This window comes from Lipotes vexillifer, unplaced genomic scaffold (assembly GCF_000442215.2).
Source record: "Lipotes vexillifer unplaced genomic scaffold, Lipotes_vexillifer_v1.1 scaffold1765, whole genome shotgun sequence".
In the NCBI taxonomy this organism is placed as follows: Eukaryota; Metazoa; Chordata; class Mammalia; order Artiodactyla; family Lipotidae; genus Lipotes; species Lipotes vexillifer.
In genome coordinates this window covers 260013-268461 of record NW_006777677.1, presented here as the reverse complement: position 1 = coordinate 268461, position 8449 = coordinate 260013, and positions in this window count along the sequence as shown.

The window sequence follows — 8449 nt, the reverse complement described above, 5'->3', positions numbered from 1 at the left end:
TTTTTTTTTTTTTTTTCGCGGTACACGGGCCTCTCACTGTTGTGGCCTCTCCTGTCGCGGGGCAGAGACTCCAGACGTGCAGGCTCAGCGGCCATGGCTCACAGGCCCAGCCGCTCCGCGGCATGTGGGATCTTCCCGGACCAGGGCAAGAACCCGTGTCCCCTGCACCGGCAGGCGGACTCTCAACCACTGCACCACCAGGAAAGCCCCTGTCTTTAGCTTTTGAGACAATTTTCATATAGTCAGTGCCATCCCTCCTCTACGTGAACTCTTACTGATAGCAGCGTAAGTGTATAGTACTTTCCTCACAAGACGTGTTGCTGTAAAATTCTTGCTTAAAGAAGTAGCAGCAAGCACTTAGTGTAAATAGCAATCGTTTCAGTCTAAGTCTAAGTCGCCCCAACTATGGAAACGCTGGGCTGTGGAATCATGCCTATTAGCTCATACTGGAGTGTGTCCTATGAGCATCCCCTCTACTCCCTACAAAAGGCCAGGGTGGTGCTCCAGAGCTGCTCCTCAAAGAGCACGCACCAGCTGAGTCCAAGTTTTGTCATTCTAATTGTTAAAAAAAATAAAGTAAGGAGTAAAGGAAATTCCTCACTAAATTTCAATACTTTGCATAAGCTTGATAGGGCAAGAGTGCAATCAACAACTATTTTAAAGTGAATCTTCTTTTCATCCACCTCTCATTTTTTCCTTGAATGAGGAAACACATTGGTCCAGCAAGGATAGTGTCTGTGCCTTGAGGATAGCAATTATAGAATAGATCCATCTAAGATATGGTATTCTGCATTTTGTTGCTTTGTTTAGAGAGGATAGTATCAGTCTTCAAAGGAAGTAAGGTGATGACATTGCTTCAATATTCAAGAACATCTATGTTTTGAGATGGGTCTGTGGTCAAGTATGCTTCTGAGGTTTTCTGTATTTAGGAGATCCTGGGTTCTTGATTGCTGGCCAAATTTCAAGCAAGTAAAAATCAGAGCAGTCTGTAAATTTTTCTAAGTTTACCCAAAAATATACTCTGTTCCTTCTGTGGCACATGCTTATGCTGCTGAAGGCTACATCCTCAAAATAAAACCTAAGCGGGGGACAAATAATTCATTAAAGTATAATAAATCAGTGGTTTGCTACTAATTGCTATCCCGTAGAAGAATTGTTGGTGGTGGATGAACTCAACCTAGTAGATAAAAGTTTGCTTTGGTCACAGTTGCCTATGAATATGGCAAAACAAACATAAAGCCTTAACTTAGAATTTCATTATGTTTTAGAGTCATCACTGCCTTAATGTTCAAACATCTATTTAAGTTCTCCTAGTAAGGAGAAATGCATGTTTGATTATGCCTTTTGTAAATATATACAGTGATCTATGGCTTTAAAATTTTTATGTTTCCGTGACAATGTTAATCCAGCCAATTGAGTTATTTACAGAAAATTGAGGATGCAATAGTTCTTCATGTACAAGTAAGAACTGTTTCCCCCCAAAAACCTTAGCTACCTGAATTGTTCTAAGGTTATTTGTAAAAGCTGAAACTCAGCGATTGAAGAGAAGTGAGAATTCTAAAAAAAAAAAAAAAAAAAAAAAACACTTGGGGCTTCCCTAGGGGTCCAGTGGTTTAGACTCCACCTTCCCCCGCAAGGGGCGTGGGTTCGATCTTTGGTCAGGGAAGTTCCACAGGCGGGAAGGTGGGGCCAAAAAAAAAAAAAGACCCTTGGGGCTTCCCTAGGGGTCCAGTGGTTTAGCCCCCCCCTTCCACTGCAAGGGGCGTGGGTTCGATCTTTGGTCAGGGAAGTTCCACATGCTGGAAGGTGTGGCCAAAAAAAAAAAAAGACACTTGGCACATGCACTAAGACTGTGAGGAAAAAGGAAACATACATATTTAAATAAGAGTCTGAAATAAAAACTCCAAGGGCAAATGCTCCAACCATAATCGTATATTGATATTTTGTCATGGAGCCTCTTCTTACATAGGCAGAAACTGATGCCATGGTGTTAATCATGGGCTTAATCATGGGCTGTTGAAGTCCCTCCAATACAAAAATATGAGTCCTGGGAAAATGATAGTTCCCACCTAAGAACTGAGTCCCTTCTTAACACAAATAGTTGGTACAACCAGATAGGAAATGGAATTGAGTTTGGAACTTGATATTGACTGTTCTTTTGTTCAACTTGCTTTTTAAAATTCTTATTTTATTACTGTACCATTTGCTGGTGTGTTGCCTAGGTAACGTAACATAGCAAGTGCTTTTAACTGTAAGGCAATGATGCATATCTTTGGCAATCTGTAGGGTTTCCCCAGGGCAGGCTGATAAATTATATTGATGTTTGGGTTATTTTTCAGTTCATAGTGTTGTGATAACTTGGCAAAGCATTGCATAATCTTCTGAATATTTGTATACTTCTGTTAGCTGTTTTGTCAAGTCAGGCCAGCCTGTTGTAAGGGCTTTTTAAAATAATTTTGACACCTGCATCCTTTGTAGAAAAAAACTGTGAAAGATTTTGAAATGGGCAAAAGAGATTTCTAGATATCTTTTTAACAGAATGCTGGAACCTCTGGGATTTACCTGGTCCTATAGGGCTATACAGGGTTTGTCTTTGACTAGACTATCTTACAACTCTGTAGAGATAGAAGCTAACTCTTTGAACACTGATACTGTCTATAAAAATGTAAAATTTGATTATTACTCTGTGGGTATTGACCAGTTTTGCCAGTTTTGCATCCATTTGTAAATTCATTTCAGCATTCCTTACCTGACTGAAAGTATATAGCACCTTGAGTAGTTCTCTCTCTCTCTCTCTAATAAACTTTAAGTTTTAGAATAGATGTAGATTTACAGAAAAGTTGCAAAGATACCAGAGAGTTTCCATATACCCCTCACCCAGTTTCTTCTGTTATTGACATCTCAAATTACTATGGTATATTTGTCACAACTAAGAAACCAGCACTGGTATATTAATTAAACTCCATACTTTATTCAGATTTATTAGATTTTCTCTAAATCTTTTTTCTGTATCCCATCCAGGATACCACATTACATTTAGCTGACAAGATTCCTTGGTTCCTGACAGTTTCTCACACTTTCCTTGTTTTCGATGACCTTGACAGTTTTGGGTAATACTGGTCAGGTATATTGTAGGATGCCCCTCTATTGGAATTTGATGTTTTTCTCATGATTAGAGCAGGGTTATGGGTTTTTGAGGATGACCATAGAGATGAAGTGCCCTTCTGATTACATCATATCAATGGTACATTCTGTCCACAGGTCTTATTGATGGTGATGTTGACCTTAATTACCTGACTAGGGTAGTGCGTTTGCCAAGTTTCTCCACTGTAAACTTACACACAGACCCACTTCCATGATTTAGTCTTTGGAAGCAAATCACTAAACACAGCCCATGCTCAAGGGGTAGGGAGTTACGATCTACCTCCTTGGCTAGGGAGTATCTGCATAAATTATTTGGAATTCTTTATTTGAGGAGATTTGAGTTCTTTATTGAACTGGCTGTAATATATTACTGGTTTCTTCCTTGCTGAGTTAAGTATGAATGAAATAAAAATCTTTGACACATGTTGATTTTATGTTTGTATGAGAATTGTGATTTTATTCTTTTTAAAAAATTATTCTCGTATCGTTCTACCAAGAAATGTGGGTATTATTCTTTATATAGTTCTTTGAAATCCATGGATAAGTGCCATAAACAAATACATTATTTGGAAAAGAACATATTGAAGATTATTTATAGTCAGAGAAAAAATAGGTTATTTTATCACACTGACTGTATCAGTCAGGGTCCTATCAGCAATCAAATAACACAGTCTAAATAGAATAACCTGGGAAAGTTTTATTGACAAAGGCACTATTTACAAAGGTGTGGGTGTAGGGGCACCACAGTGGGTAGTGTAGTAACAGCTGAGATGTTACCGTTCCCTTGGGCATGGTAACAGGTGAGATGTTACCATTCCCTTGGCCTGAAGAGAGAAAAGGAGAGAGTCTGGAATCCAGGGGTAGAGACTTGCATAGACCTTTAAGAGAAGGAATGAACCTTCTGCTAAGAAGCATAGCCAATTTTAGGTGACCCTTTAGGAAGGGAGCTAGGGAAATAAATACCTGACTGCATTTTCTACCTTCCTTCCATTTCCTGCCAGAGCTCCCCATTGCAAAAAACAGCCAATAGCTAGGAAGCCTGGGGACCTGTTGATGTCCCAGCCTCCAGGGCAGAAAGCAGGGTGGAGTATGCTTGAGTGTAGATCAGGAAGGCCAGCAAAAGATATCTGGCACACTGACTGAAGAGGTTGTAAAGGCCACATTGAGGTCTCTTTTGTCATCTTTTTGTGGGAAGGTAACAGCTGAGAAGACAAAGAGAGACATAGCTGCTGTTAACATTTTTAGCGGAAATATTTAATTTCTCCAAGAGTTTACAGAGGTGAAGTGTGACTTAGTGAGTTATCAGTGTAAGATGAGTCAAGGTTCTTGACCCCTCCCCACCTTTTTTTCCAGCCATTGGGAATATGGCAAGACATCAGAGGAGAATGGTTGCTGCAATCCTAGCCTTGGTGAAAATGTCTCCTATACAGCCCAGCTTGCATGGCAGGAAGGTGTCTACGAAAAATTAATCAGTCGATCTAAGACAGAAATTGAAAATTTTATTTGAGCCAAATTCAAGGATTGTAATCCAGGAAGAGCATCTCAGAAAGCTCTGAGAACTGTTCCGCCCGTCAGAAGTCAAGGCACAGTTATATAAGTTTTTCGAAACAGAAAGCTGTACATTAAATGATGCATTATTGACAGTTTATACAATCCAGATCTAAGCATCATCTAGTGGCCCCTTACAAGATGGAGAACGAATGTCACCTTTTAAGGAGTTGTCTTGTTGATGCTAGGAGAGTGTTGCTTTTTACAGTTGAGCAGGTATTTCTGCAGGTGGGGGAGGTTTGGTTGATGCATAATGCAGATACACAATGGACAGTAGCAGAGGAGAGAGGAGGTCAAAGGGCAAAGAAATTTTTTTTTTTTTTTTTTTTTGCGGTACGCAGGCCTCTCACTGTTGTGGCCTCTCCCGTTGCGGAACACAGGCTCCAGACACGCAGGCTCAGCGGCCATGGCTCACGGGCCCAGCAGCTCCGCGGCACATGGGATCTTCCCGGGCCAGGGCACAAACCCATGTCCCCTGCATCGGCAGGTGGACTCTCAACCACTGCGCCACCAGGGAAGCCCGCAAAGAAAAAATTTTATGTTTAAATTTTTATTATCTTGTCATAAAATATGAATTTTATTTCACAAAGGGATGGAGCCACTGCCTTCAAGGGCTCTTGCAGACTTAACTAAGAGGCATGTTAGAGGGAGCCACTATGGCTCTAAGCCCTTAGAGCTCTCTTTGTACTGTGGGGGAAGAAAATTGGAATCAGATTTGACTTGATACAGAAAAAATAATGAACGATTTTTATTGTCTTTGAGTATTGTAACTAAGTAAAGCTCATACTGGCTCCAGCAGGAAGTAAATAAATAATAGAATTTCAATAATGAATTGTTCATATACATCTAATTCTTCAGTTGCATTTGCTTGAGACAAAAAAGGGAAAGCAGTATTTATCAGATGGCAGCTTCCTGATTGTTTGCTCCTTTTGGCAAGTGAAGCAAAAGAAATACTGTAGATTCTCAGCATGAATGAGGAAGGACAATCTAAAGATCCCCACAAATAGAGAAAATTCCAACTTTAGAATTAATTCATAACTGTATTCATATATTTACAATTGTTTATTAATGTTTATTTATCATGCCAGACACCAAGCTAGGTGCTGGAAATATATGAGGAATATGATGCTGTTCTTATTCTCAGGGGGCTCAGAATTTAGGGAATAGACAAGGAAAACAATTTAATTAGTAAACGATTTCTCTTTCCACCATTGTGTTCTTTTCCTCCCAATGTTGTTGAACGAACCCAAGTCCATGTGCCTGATGCACAGTGAGGCCAAACAAATGGAAACTTCAGAGTGTGGAGCAGAGAAAGATTTATTTCAAAGCCAAGCAAGGAGAACAGGAAGCTCACGCTAAAAAACCCCAAAACTGCCAGATGGTTTTCAGGGAAGAGTTTAAAGGCAACACTGTGGGGAGGGGGAGGGAGAGGCTACAGGGTGTGTGACTTTCTTCTGATTGGTTGGTGGTGAGGTGATAGGGTGGTGCTCCAGGAATCTCAATCATCAATCTTCTTGTTGTAACCAGTCTGCAGTCTCAGCATGTAGTCACCATCCTGCACGTGAGTGGGAGTCTTAGTTCCTGCAGGACAACTCAAAGATATGCATCAGATTCTTATACATATCCCTTGAGGAATAACTAGGACTCTGTTATGTGGCTGAACCACTGTTTCTGGACTACTTTCCTGCATTCACTCACTTCCTTAATTAGTAACTGTTTGAATCTGCTCTTTGGAACTCAGGGAAAGCCTAGGAGACTAAAATTTTTTCTACAAAAAAAGAAACAGGGGTGCGGGTGCTGAGGGGATTTTGTATCTGGGAGGACCTTGCAGGGTCCTGCTGGGTTTCACCAGTAAAAGAAGGACAGCACTTGGAAGGGGAGCCACCTACTGGAAAGCCTGAACTAAACTGGGGTGACTGGGCTTAACTGCAGGGAAGATATGGTCTGCAGTTTAAACAATTTGGCATAAACCAGATTTTCAGGGCCATACCACATCTAGGCAAATTTTTTTTTTTGGCAAATTTTTTTTTAGTCACCAACTCTCTCTTCGGAATAACTCTCCGTCTCCTTTCTCTTTTATAGCAATTCCCTATATGTATTATGCTGCCTTTAGCAGCTCCAAAATTTGCTCCAGGCTTGACCTACAACTCAGAAGATTCCCTTCCTCTAGGCCACAATCAAAAATCTAATATTCTAAGTACTGTGTTTAGTTGCACTCTGCTGGCGTGAAGCTGATTAAAGTAATTCCCATTAACTTGTGAATGAAATATAACCTTCTTAAAAGGTATATTTGCATTTTAATAGCAGTCCCTTAACACAAATTCATCTCTAATTGGTGGAATGTGTGAGAGTTCCTTTCTGTGGGAATAAGAAGGAGGGGGAATAACGCCTTAATTTTCTAAGTTTAAGAGAGTTGCTACTCTTAAAGCCTCTGGATTCTCGCCTCCCTGTCACGTCTCAGCACAATGCAGTTTTGCTTCTCTTTCTGAAGCTAATCACTCCAGAAAGCTTTTTTAGGTTAAAGTGAATGGACCCCGTCATCTTTTGAATAACATTTCTATTTGGGGAAATTCCCACATTATGAGTATCCTTTTCCCTTCCATGTAGAAATCGGAATGCAGCTCCCTAGCCTCCTTTGCAGCTAGGATGCAAGGCATGCCAATTAGATAGCTGAATGCAAGATTAAGCTGGGAAGTGAGCAATGTGAATAAACAGGCTCTGCATGGGACCTCCATTTTCCTGACTTCAGAGTTGGTAGGGCTTTCAGGCACAGGAGGTTCAAGATCGGATGCAGAAGTGGCATTGGTGACAGTAGCAGTTGCAGTAAAACTAAGTTGCTGGTATTTGGGGCCCAATGACAGCAGCAGCAGTAATTGGTACCATTGACTGATATAGACAGATTCCTGACCTGGATAGTTTTATGACCTGCGTCAGGCATCAGGCACTGTCCCTGGAAGCTTAGCCGTGAACGTTTCTCCAGACCTCCCAGTAATTTTGTGAACTATTTAATATCCTCTTATAAACCAGTTTTGGGTTAAACCAGCCAGAATGAAATCTACTGTTCGCATTCAAGAACACTAACTGATACAAGTCATCCTCAGTTTCCCCCTCTCCCTTGAACCCTCAACCAACAGAATTTATAGGACAAGACTTTCCACTTTTCTCCATTCCCCTCTTCTACTTTCTTTGTTCAGGCCCCATCATCTGTTACCCGGATTACTGCAACTTTGTCCCATTTGATCACTTACCTCTAGTTTGACTTATCAGATTGGTCTTTCTAAAATGCAAATCTAGGGACTTCCTGGTGCCGTAGTGGTTAAGAATCTGCCTGCCAATGCAGGGGACATGGGTTCGAGCCCTGGTCAGGGAAGATCCCACATGCCACGGAGCAACTATGCCCGTGCGCCACACTACTGAGACTGCATTCTAGAGGCTGCATGCCACAACTACTGAGCCCACATGCCACAACTACTGAAGCCCGTGTACCTAGAGCCCATGCTCCGCAACGAGAAGCCACCGCAGTGAGAAGCCCATGCACCACAACAAAGAGTAGCCCCCGCTCACTGCAACTAGAGAAAAGCCCTTGTGCAGCAACGAAGACCCAATGCAGCCAAAAATCAATCAATCAATCAATTTATTAAAAAAATAAAATGCAAACCTAATTCTACCACTCTTTAGCTAAAGACCCTTCAGTGGCTCCCTATTGCCCTCGTGATAAAGTCTAGGATCAAGTCCAAACTCCTTAGCAGGGGCTTTT